The sequence below is a fragment of the Lutra lutra genome, chromosome 2 (assembly GCF_902655055.1).
Source record: "Lutra lutra chromosome 2, mLutLut1.2, whole genome shotgun sequence".
NCBI lineage: Eukaryota > Metazoa > Chordata > Mammalia > Carnivora > Mustelidae > Lutra > Lutra lutra.
This window is the reverse complement of record NC_062279.1, coordinates 195,323,879-195,334,324: the sequence shown is the minus strand read 5'-3', so window position 1 is coordinate 195,334,324 and position 10,446 is coordinate 195,323,879. Positions and strand designations below refer to the sequence as shown.

The 10,446-nt window shown below is 34.5% G+C and overlaps 1 protein-coding gene across 10 annotated transcripts in view; it reads left to right on the top strand.

Moving 5' to 3' along the window:
• The window catches only part of EPHA5 (EPH receptor A5), a 356,553-nt gene that overhangs the window by 113,718 nt on the left and 232,389 nt on the right, over window positions 1-10,446 (top strand). The gene's annotated exons all lie outside the window — the stretch shown is intronic.

The following is a 10,446-nucleotide window of genomic DNA, read 5'->3' as shown; positions in this document are numbered from 1 at the left end:
CAGTCGTTGAGTGTCTCAGTCGTTGAGTGTCTGCCTTTGTCTCAGGTCTTGATCTCAGGGTCCTGGGATAGAGCCCTGCATCTGGCTCCCTGCCCAGCGGAAAGCCTGCTTCTCCCTCTCCCTCTCCCTCTCCCTTTGCTTGTGTTCTCTCTGTTGCTGTGTTTTTCTCTGTCAAATAAATAAATAAAATCTTAAAAAAATAAAGAACCCTTGGAAAATAGTTGGATTAATTCATATAAAATGAAAATGGACATTTAAATTCATGATAAAAACCAATTAATTTTACATTTACAAAATATTATTTATTGCATTTATCTTCACAAATATTTTATTTGGGGTTAAAAACTTTTAAAATACTTACTTCAATATAATGAACCTAACCTAAATACTTTTTGTTTATTTCCCTTAATATTGTTATAATATTGTGATAATTTCACTGGTTATTAATCTATTTTCAAAGTATATGTTTGTGATATACTTTTGTAACAATTACATGTTTGCATACATAAGCAAATTATTCTCTGAAATAGAATCAGTGAGTTGGATATTGCTTTTCAAATGTTTTAGCATTTTATCCTTTTATTATGCTTAGAAAAATTGAGCAACCTGAGGGGAGGTGCCTGAGTGGCTCAGTCAGTTAAGCATCTGCTTTGGCTTAGTTAATGATCCCAAGGTCCTGGGATCTAGCCCCACCTGGACCTTCCTGCTCAGCAGGGAGCCTGCTTCTCCCTCTCCCTCTGCCACTCCCCCTGTTTGTGTTCTCTCTCTGTGTCAAGTAAACAAATAAAATCTTAAACAAAAAGAAAAATTAAGCAAACAAGTTTTATAAATGTACATCATAATAAAGGAAAAGAGTCATTTAGTGTAAGAATATATGATGATTTTTCATGATTAAAATTGATTAAACTGAAGGGGTGCCTGGGTGGCTCAGTTAGTTACGTGTCTGACTTTGGCTCAGGTCATAATCTCTGGGTTTTGGGATCAAGCCCCATGTTGGGCTCCCTGCTCATTGGGGAGTCTGCTTGTCCCTCTCGCTCTGCCCTTCCTTCCCAAAACCCCCTCCCCCCCCACCGCCCATGCCCATGCTCTCTGTCTCTCAAATAAGTAAATAAAATCTTTTATAAAAATAGATTAAACTGAAGAGCACTGGAGGAACACTTCTTATGATCTTAAAGGTAATATTGACAAAATTGAAAAATTCATTGAAAGTAGATTCATTTTCTTTTGTTATTTGTAAGAAACTAATCCCTTTAAAAAAGCGCGAACAACTTTTTTTTTTAGGATATTATTCCCATTATCATGATATTTATGCTTTTCAAGACAAGTACTTTCCTGAAAGAATTTCTCCTCTGTAAATTGAATGATAGTCATTTCACCACTTCCGTTGGTGTTTTCCTTAAGGTGAATTAAAACACAATATTGAAGAATGAAGAACGAAGATTGGATATTAAATAAAAATTAACCATTAATAAAAATATATAACTTCCTGTTGTACATTTGTTATAGTTGATATTTAAAATAACTTGTGGTACAAATAAAGGACTATTCAATATTTTATGACACATCCAGAGCAAATGTAATCATTGCTATCATAAGGCAATATTTTCCATGATTGAAGATTATTAAATAAAATACAACAATATTTTGGTAGATATAATTGTGCTAAGTGTCCAAAAGTTCTATATATTTCATTATTATGCTTATTATTCAAGTGAAATAAGTCTATTTCTATGCTTCTCCCCCAACAACTGCTATTAAAATGCTTTATTTCCCCCAAAAGATATCTACGTCTGGCAAAATTAGAAAGTTATTTGAAAAGGACACTTGCTACTTGAAATGAACAGATAGATTTTTCTCTAGAGCAGATAAAAAGATATGGAGTCAGGCCCACAAATTTGTCCCATGACAAAAGAGGTACATGAAGTGTTTGTTTTTGACAAAAAATAACAGCATCATTTCAATATTGATTATTCATGAATATAAGTAGATTTTCATTGTTCCTACACCAAGACTTTGAAAATGAAAACTGGCCCATAATTCATTATACCTACCAAAAAAAAAAAAAAAAAAAAAAAAAAACAGTGGAAAAGGAGGGTTACTTTATCAGTTGGCTGAATGTAAAACAGAAGGGTTGGAACAAACGATGAATGTGAATCTGAAAGTATAGGACAATGTCAGTGAAAGTAACAGAAATCATGAAAAAGTTTCCTGTCCACCCCAACATAGAAACTTCCCCTGATCCATATTTTGAGTAACACCGTTGGTGAATAGAACATTCTCCTCAAACTCTCTGGTTAACAGGCACAATCATCATCCATATTTGATGTTCCTTGTCAAACACACTTTTAGATACATGCAGGCAGATATTACCTACTGCCTTTCTATGTGAATCATTTAATTTTTAAATTTTTTTAAAAGATTTTATTTATTTATTTGTCAGAGAAAGAGCACAAGCAGGCAGTGTCAGGCAGAGGCAGTGGAGAAGCAGGCTCCCTGCGGAGCAAGGAGCCTGATGCTGGACTGCATCCTAGGACTCTGGGATCATGACATGAGCCGAAGGCAGATGCTTAATGACTGAGCCACCCAGGAGTCCCTATGTGAATCATTTTAAAGAATGCATTTTTATTTCATTCAGTTTTTTCAATCCTAGAATGTCAAACAGTGACAGAGGTTGGCTGTTCACCAGTTTGAACTTGAGCATTTACTTTTTGTCAGAGATCTTCTCTTAGGCTATCTCTTTTCCTTAATATGTACTGAATTCCTAAACTCTGGTGTTATTGATATTAGCTTATATGTGGCAATATGTCAGCTGTTTAAAATATGTTTTTCTTACAGTTATAAAGTAAATAAAGGAATAAAGTAAATAAAGGGGGATTCAATGTACAGCACAGGGTATAGTTTTTTGTTTTGTTTTGTTTTGTTTTTTTTTGTTTTTTAGGGGTGGAATATAGTTAATGATATTGTAATAATTTTGTATGGTGACAGACGGTAGCAAGATTTATCATGGTGATCATTTTCTAATGTATATCAATATTGAGTCACTGTGTTGTACACCTGAAACTAATATTATATTCTATGTCAACTATACTTCAATAAGAAAATATGTTTTTGTTAAGGCAGGGAGTGGGGGTTTGATATATTATGGCCATTTAGAGACCAAGTATTAAAAATTAGAAAAGAGCACCAGTGTTCTCTTACAACTCATTTGACTGATGGAAGTAGGGTTACTAAGAAGTTCATTTCTGGTGATAAATACTTTACTGAGTTCATCCATTTATGTCTCATATAATGAAATACTTAAGAACCAAAACTTTCAAGAAACAACAAAATTTTCTATTATAATGACCTGTAAAAAGGAAAATTATCATTTTATTCCTTTTGCTTTCATAGCATATTAGAAAAAAAATATTTTTCAGGTGTCTGATAATTGCCAGTTTGATGAATGCACAAAAAGAAATGTGAAGTAAGTGTGTATAGTCAGTGTGATTCTTTCATACCAAGTGTGTGAGACCTAGAAGAGCATGACCGTGCGTAAATATACATTCCTGAAATTCCCATTTAAAAACATAAACCTTCATTATGAAGAGATAGAGGAATTGCTGAAAAACAAATGTTTGAAAGTCTGTTTTCCAGGGCAACCCTTGTATATTTTAGGTGATCTCTAGTATGTTACAGTTTTGGTAGGAAAACCGATTTATAAGAATTAGTGGGCTGTCAGTTACATTTTACTCCTGTTGAAGATATGAATGGTGCAATACAGACAAGGCCTGCTACCAACAGGACTAGGGTTGCTAACCTGCAGCTGTTTCTAGCCAGCTCAGAGCTCTGGGGCCCATCCACGCAGCACCAGCACTGTGAATTAAATTGGAGCAACACCGTGCTGCCTCTCTGGATTTCCATCAAAAAGTAAAAACAAAAACAGAACACAAAAAAACACACAAAAACAAAAAACAATAACAACAACAACAAAACCAGAATGACAGGAAAAAAGAAAAAAAGAAGGTGATGGATGGCATTGAAGACAGGGCATGAAATTGATTTAGCAAAGGGTTCAACATTGACACTGCAGCCTTAATTCCTGAAAAAGTTTGTTATGAAAGATGTTCCAGAAGAGTCTTAGTTTATTGGGGTGGATTTTTAGAAAACACTGTGTTACTTTGTGCACTGCAGCTGAATATGAAGTGTTAAGTGACGTCCTGCATAATATCTATATACATCTGCCAGAGGGAATTGTGTGTTTAATACACACTGCAATTTAATCCATTTAGACTGTTATTATATTGTGACATGTACATTGAACATCTTTGTTGCATGAGTGGAATTGCTAAACAGAACGAGGAGACCCCATTGTCTTCCAGTTACAGAGTCAGGTGAAAATTGGGGCAGAAAGCTCTTAATTACCATATTTCTATGTTGTAAAAATAGGGCCCCCACAGAGGTCTCTTTGTAATGCAAAGAATAGTGAAATTATGAAAGACAAGTTTGAAAGGATATTTTCAGGGAAGTGGAGAATTCAAAATTAAAACCCAAGAACTGGCTAAATTAAATATTGCAGCATTTCCGACACATCAAATTTGAAAAAAAAGATATCAGGGTGAAAAAATGAGATAGAAATAGTCTTCTAGTTATGTTTCTAAGGTATGATGGGAAATAAAATTTTTATAAATTATTTAAGATTATTAGCTCACAGGCAACTTTTTTAAAGTTATTTTTATTAACATATAATTTATTATTTGCCCCAGGGGTACAGGTCTGTGAATCATCAGGCTTGCGCACTTCACAGCACTCACCATATCACATCCCTCCCCAATGTCAATAACCCAACCACCCTCTCCCAATCCCCCTCCGACCCCCCCCACAACCCTAGTTTGTTTTGTGAGATTAAGAGACTCTTATGGTTTGTCTCCCTCCTGATCCCATCTTGTTTCATTTTTTCCTTCCCTACCCCTCAAACCTCCCACTCTGCCTCTCAATTTCCTCATATCAGGGAGATCATATGATAATTGTCACAGACTACTTTTAATTTTTTTTTAAAGATTTTATTTATTTATTTGACAGAGAGAAATCCCAAGTAGGCAGAGAGGCAGGCAGAGAGAGAGGAGGAAGCAGGCTCCCTGCTGAGCAGAAAGCCCGATGTGGGGCTCGAACCCAGGACCTGGGATCATGACCTGAGCCGAAGGCAGTGGCTTAACCCACTGAGCCACCCAGGCGCCCCAGACTACTTTTAATTTAAATTAATATTTTACTTACATTCTGTCCAATTTTTATTTCTAACATAAATCAGTCTTTTTAGAATATTTTTGGTTCTATTTTCACTGTCAAACATATATTTACTTATATGTGTATTACCCAGAGTTTAGAATTTTTTTTTTAAAGATTTTATTTATTTATTTGACAGAGAGATCACAAGCAGGCAGAGAGGCAGGCAGAGAGAGGAGGAAGCAGGCTCCCCGCTGAGCAGAGAGCCCGATGCGGGGCTCGATCCCAGGACCCTGAGATCATGACCTGAGCCGAAGGCAGCAGCTTAACCCACTGAGCCACCCAGGCGCCCCTAAATTCTTTTAACTAAAGATTATTTTGTACTTTAACACGTATGGAGCTAGAGTGTAATGCTAAGTGAAATAAGTCAGTCAGAAAGAAAAATACTTTATGAATTCACTCATATGTAGTATTTAAACAAAACAAGTGAGCAAAGTGAAAAAAAATTGAGACAAATCAAGAAGTAGATTTTTTTTTTTTAAGATTTTATTTTAGAGAGAGAGAGAGTGAGGTGGGAGGAACAGGGAGAGGACAAGCAGACTCCACCTTCAGTGCGGAGCCAGGCTCAGGGCTTTATCTCAGGACCCTGAGATCATGACCTCAGGGGACATAAGGGTTTGAACCCAACTGATTGAGCCACCCAGGTGCCCCTATAAACAGATTCTTATCCATAGGGAATAAACTAATGGTTACCAAGGATGGGAGTGGGTGGGGGGTTGGGTAAACTAGGTGAAAGGAATTAAGGAGTACATTTGCCATCATGAACACCAGGTGCTGTATGGAATTGGTGAATCGCTATATTGTACACTTGAAAGTAATTTAGAACTAAATGTTAACTATACTGGAATTAAAATAGCATAATAGAATTATAATTGCTTCAAATAAGAAAATATTTAAAAGAAACAAAACAAAGAACAAAGGGGGAAAAAAGGGGAGAGACAGACAAACCAAGAAACAGACTCTTAACTATAGAGAACAAACTGATGATTACCAGAGGGGAGAGGGGTAGGGGGATGGGTGTAATAGAGAATTAAAGAATGCTCTTATCATGGCGAACACTGAGTAATGCATGGCATTGTTGAATCATTCTGTTGTACATCTGAAACTAATATAACACTGTGTGTTAACTCTACTGGCATTAAAAATAGAAAACTTAATAAAAGTATTTAAAATTTTAAAATTAAAAAAAATAAGAGTTATTGCTTTCTGTATTCTGTTTCTTTTGCTTTACGCATGTTTAAGTTTTCTACATTTGATGAAAGCAAAATATTATGTGAAGTATTAGTTGTGAAAATAACATAGCTAATAGATTCCTACATTTTCTGAAATAAAGATTGATCAAAAAGATTTGGGGTAGAATAAGGTAAATTGGAGACTGAGCAAAGTGAAATTATTAAGACCATATTAGAAATCACTTATTAGGGGCTGCTGGGTGGCTCAGTGGGTTAAGCCTCTGCCTTTGGCTCAGGTCATGATCTCAGGGTCCTGGGATCGAGCCCCGCATAGGGCTCTCTGCTCAGCAGGGAGCCTGTTTCCTCCTCTCTTTCTGCCTGCCTCTCTGCCTGCTTGTAATCTGTCAGATAAATAAAAAAACAAAAAAATCTTAAAAAAAAAAAGAAATCACTTATTAAATTTTTCTGGAACACATAATTATAAGTTCTAAGTCTCTTTGTTATGTAAGAGTACAAGTTTAGAAATTAAATACCTTGTGAAGGCTTAAAAAGAGAGTTTTTAAAGAATAATTAGGTTGAATATACTAGGCAGCAAATTTAAAGTGCTCTTTTCCCAAGATTGCTTAATGATAAAACATTTAGCTGGCTAAAATTCTATTACCTCTGATCCATTTAGCAAATGGGTCACCACTGACATTGGGAACTTATTTTCTGAAAAAGTTTATTATGTAAGGGTGTTTTAGAAAAGTCTTAGTTCCTTGGAATGAATTTTTAGGGAACCCTGTGAGGTGTCACTTAGTATATTGCAACTGGATGTGAAGAATATTAAGTGACTTTCTATAAAATACCTTATATACCTTGCCAGGACCCTATCTAATATTTTAATTAGTTATATAATATTTAATGATATATTCTGTGTAATTAATAAGGAAGAAGTATAGAAAACCACAAGATTTGTTTCAAGGTGCAATTGTGTGAAATAGCATCATAGATTAACAGTGAATAAATTTTAAAATAGGAGAAATAACAATAATAGGAAATATAGACAGTTGATAGGTGATGCCATTCCTTGCATTCTTCATTGTTTCTGTAAGTGTGAATGTATATCAATCTAAATATATATATATATATATATATATATATATATAATATAGCTTAATTTGGTTCTACTTTATTTTTTGTAGTTAAGGAAATACTAATCTACTTCATATGGTCCGTAGCATCTGAAAATGTTTAAGACAACTCAAAAGAATACCAGGTACTCTACTGGCTGAGTTTTGAATAACTTGTATATGAAGCTAGAAAGGGTATAAAGTTTATAGAAATAGGATTGGGGTGATTAGGGCTGAACTAAGCCATCATTCACACGTGCTTCTAAAAGGATATGATAAAAAATAAACACACAGCTAAGTTTATAGAAAGCAAAATGTATAGAACCAGTTTGTAGATTCAAACAAAGTTCAAAATCACATGGAAATGAGGGAGAAAAGGAAGGAGTAATGTTGGTAATTTCTTATGTAATATTTAAATTTCTGGTAAGGGACAGCAACAATTATCCACAACTGAATAGGAAATATAATTTAGAAAAGTTAGTTGAAGTGGTTCTAACATTTTAGACAAAGGTTCTTTCTTAGCTTGAAGAACTTCTTTAGAGAATTTGCTTTTGTGGCTCTTTGGTATCTATACTGTATTTCTAAGAGCACCACCAATTAATATGTAAGAAACACATTTCTCTTGACTTATTTGGGATGGTGAAACCCCAAGTTAAAATATGTATGCAGAGGTCAAATCTGGACTGAAAGATGTTTTCCTTTTTTGTTTAAAGATTTATTAAGCATAGCTGAGAGTAAATGGAGAATAACAGATGATAAATTAATTTAACACTTAGTACCTGGTAGTTTACAAGGGATCTGGGACAAAACATAACTTGAGAGGAAAATTTCTAGTAATTGTGGAATATGTTATAGTACTCGTTTTGATTTATTAATGTTGGATTTTTCTAAACAGATGGATAAATTCTGAAAACATGCTTTTGAACACATTTAGTTCCTAAAACTTTGTATCTAAAATTCTCTCATTACCCATTTAAGATTTTTCAATAGGACAGAAATGAGGGAAATGGCTTTATTTCCCTCTAATGAAAAACTAAGCATTTTTCATGTGCTAATTTTAAAATATCCTTATCAAAACCATGCTCACCTCAAGTCATTAGTCTTCACACTGATTAAAAAGTGGGCATGTGGGGCGCCTGGGTGGCTTAGTGGGTTAAAGCCTCTGCTTTCGGCTCTGGTCATGATCCCAGGGTCCTGGGATCAAACCCCACATCGGGTTCTCTGCTCAGCAGGGAGCCTGCTTCCTCCTCCTCTCTCTCTGCCTGCCTCTCTGCCTACATGTGATCTATCACTGTCAAATAAATAAATAAAATCTTAAAAAAAAAAAGGAAGAAGAAGTAGGCATGTGGTATCTCAGGTATTAGAGATTTTATGCTGATTACTCCTTATCTTCTCCTAAGAAGATAAGATGTTATCTTGAGAAATTTGCTGATAAATCTCTAAATTTAGTAGCTTTTTACTGTAGTTCTAGTTCCTAAAACCTTATCACAATGTAATTTCTTATTAACTGCATTTCTAGAAAAATAACTATATTCCTCTCTGTCAGGTTAAGAAGGTATTTGTGTGCTGTTATGGAAGAATGCTGAACTATTTTACGCCTCTAAATAGTTCTGAATGTTCTCTTTTCTACTTCTTTGATGGAAGAACTCAAGACCACTCTTACTCATTCTTGTAAATATTTTCAGTTGAGAGTAATCAGTTAAGCTTCCATCAGCCATGCACATATTAGCAACACCCAAGAAATAAAACTCAGCAAGTTTTGGACAAGGGACAGTTCTGCCAGATGGACCACTGAAGTAAGGATCAGCCAAGTGTTCCATATGAGCCATGTATAATTTTAAAAAAATGGGGATAAGAGGAGGAAAAAAAGAATAAAGGAAATGAATTTGTATTATATCTTCTTGAAAGTATACATTACTCTGACCATAATATTTTAACTAAAATAAAAGTTGTATGTGCAGTATTTTAATTAATCAGTGTCTTTAATGTCTTGAAGACTTGTGAGATTTCTCTAAAAAATAATTTCTTAAAAGTCGGAAAGAATTCAATAAGTTTGCCTTTGACAATTGTAATACAGTGGGGGGAAAATTACTACCTTCAGTAGGTCAGGAATGTTTTGGTATACATATTCTCCATAACCCCCTTGCATAATGAACCATATGTCTCACCCATGCATGTACATGCAGTTGCAAAATTTCCTTATGGGTTCTTTTATATGAATTGCCTATAAAAATAACCCCAAGTTAAAAATAACCCTTAAAGTTTTTTTTTTCTTATGATAATATAAAATCTAGTTTCAAGAAAACCTAATTGCATTTTCCCTTAAACTCGAGGCAATTCAAGTAGTCCCTAAAGGTCTACAAACATTCATAAACATTCAAGGTTATGTTAGAGAACCCTAAAGGTCTTCAAACTGTGTAAGAAAAACAATTGAGAAGCATGGCCCTACAAGGTAAAATATAAACTTGGGTCTCTTAGTGCCAATGACATTATAAACACAAATGCAGAAGTGGCTCTCTTCAGTACTAGTAGGAAATCTATAACTGTCTTATATTAATTGCCTGAACATATCAATGAAATAAAACCACAAAAAATATCCAATTAAAATTATGGACCTCTACATTTACTTGGATTACTGTTGAGGAATGCTATCTAATTGTTGCTATAGAATAATTTCAATGCTTAGCAATTCTGGTTCTTTCAAGGAATGATGGCCAATGACTTTTAAATTTGACTCAAAATCTCAAATAATCAGAAGAATCAAGAGCTCTGCTGTATTCAGTTGAAGGTGCAAACTTTCTGATAAACACAGTTAACTAGATTACAGATATTGATTAGGTTAACTCTGAACATTGTCAAAGTAAATGGTCGCCATAAATGTCTTACAGTATTATGCTCTACTG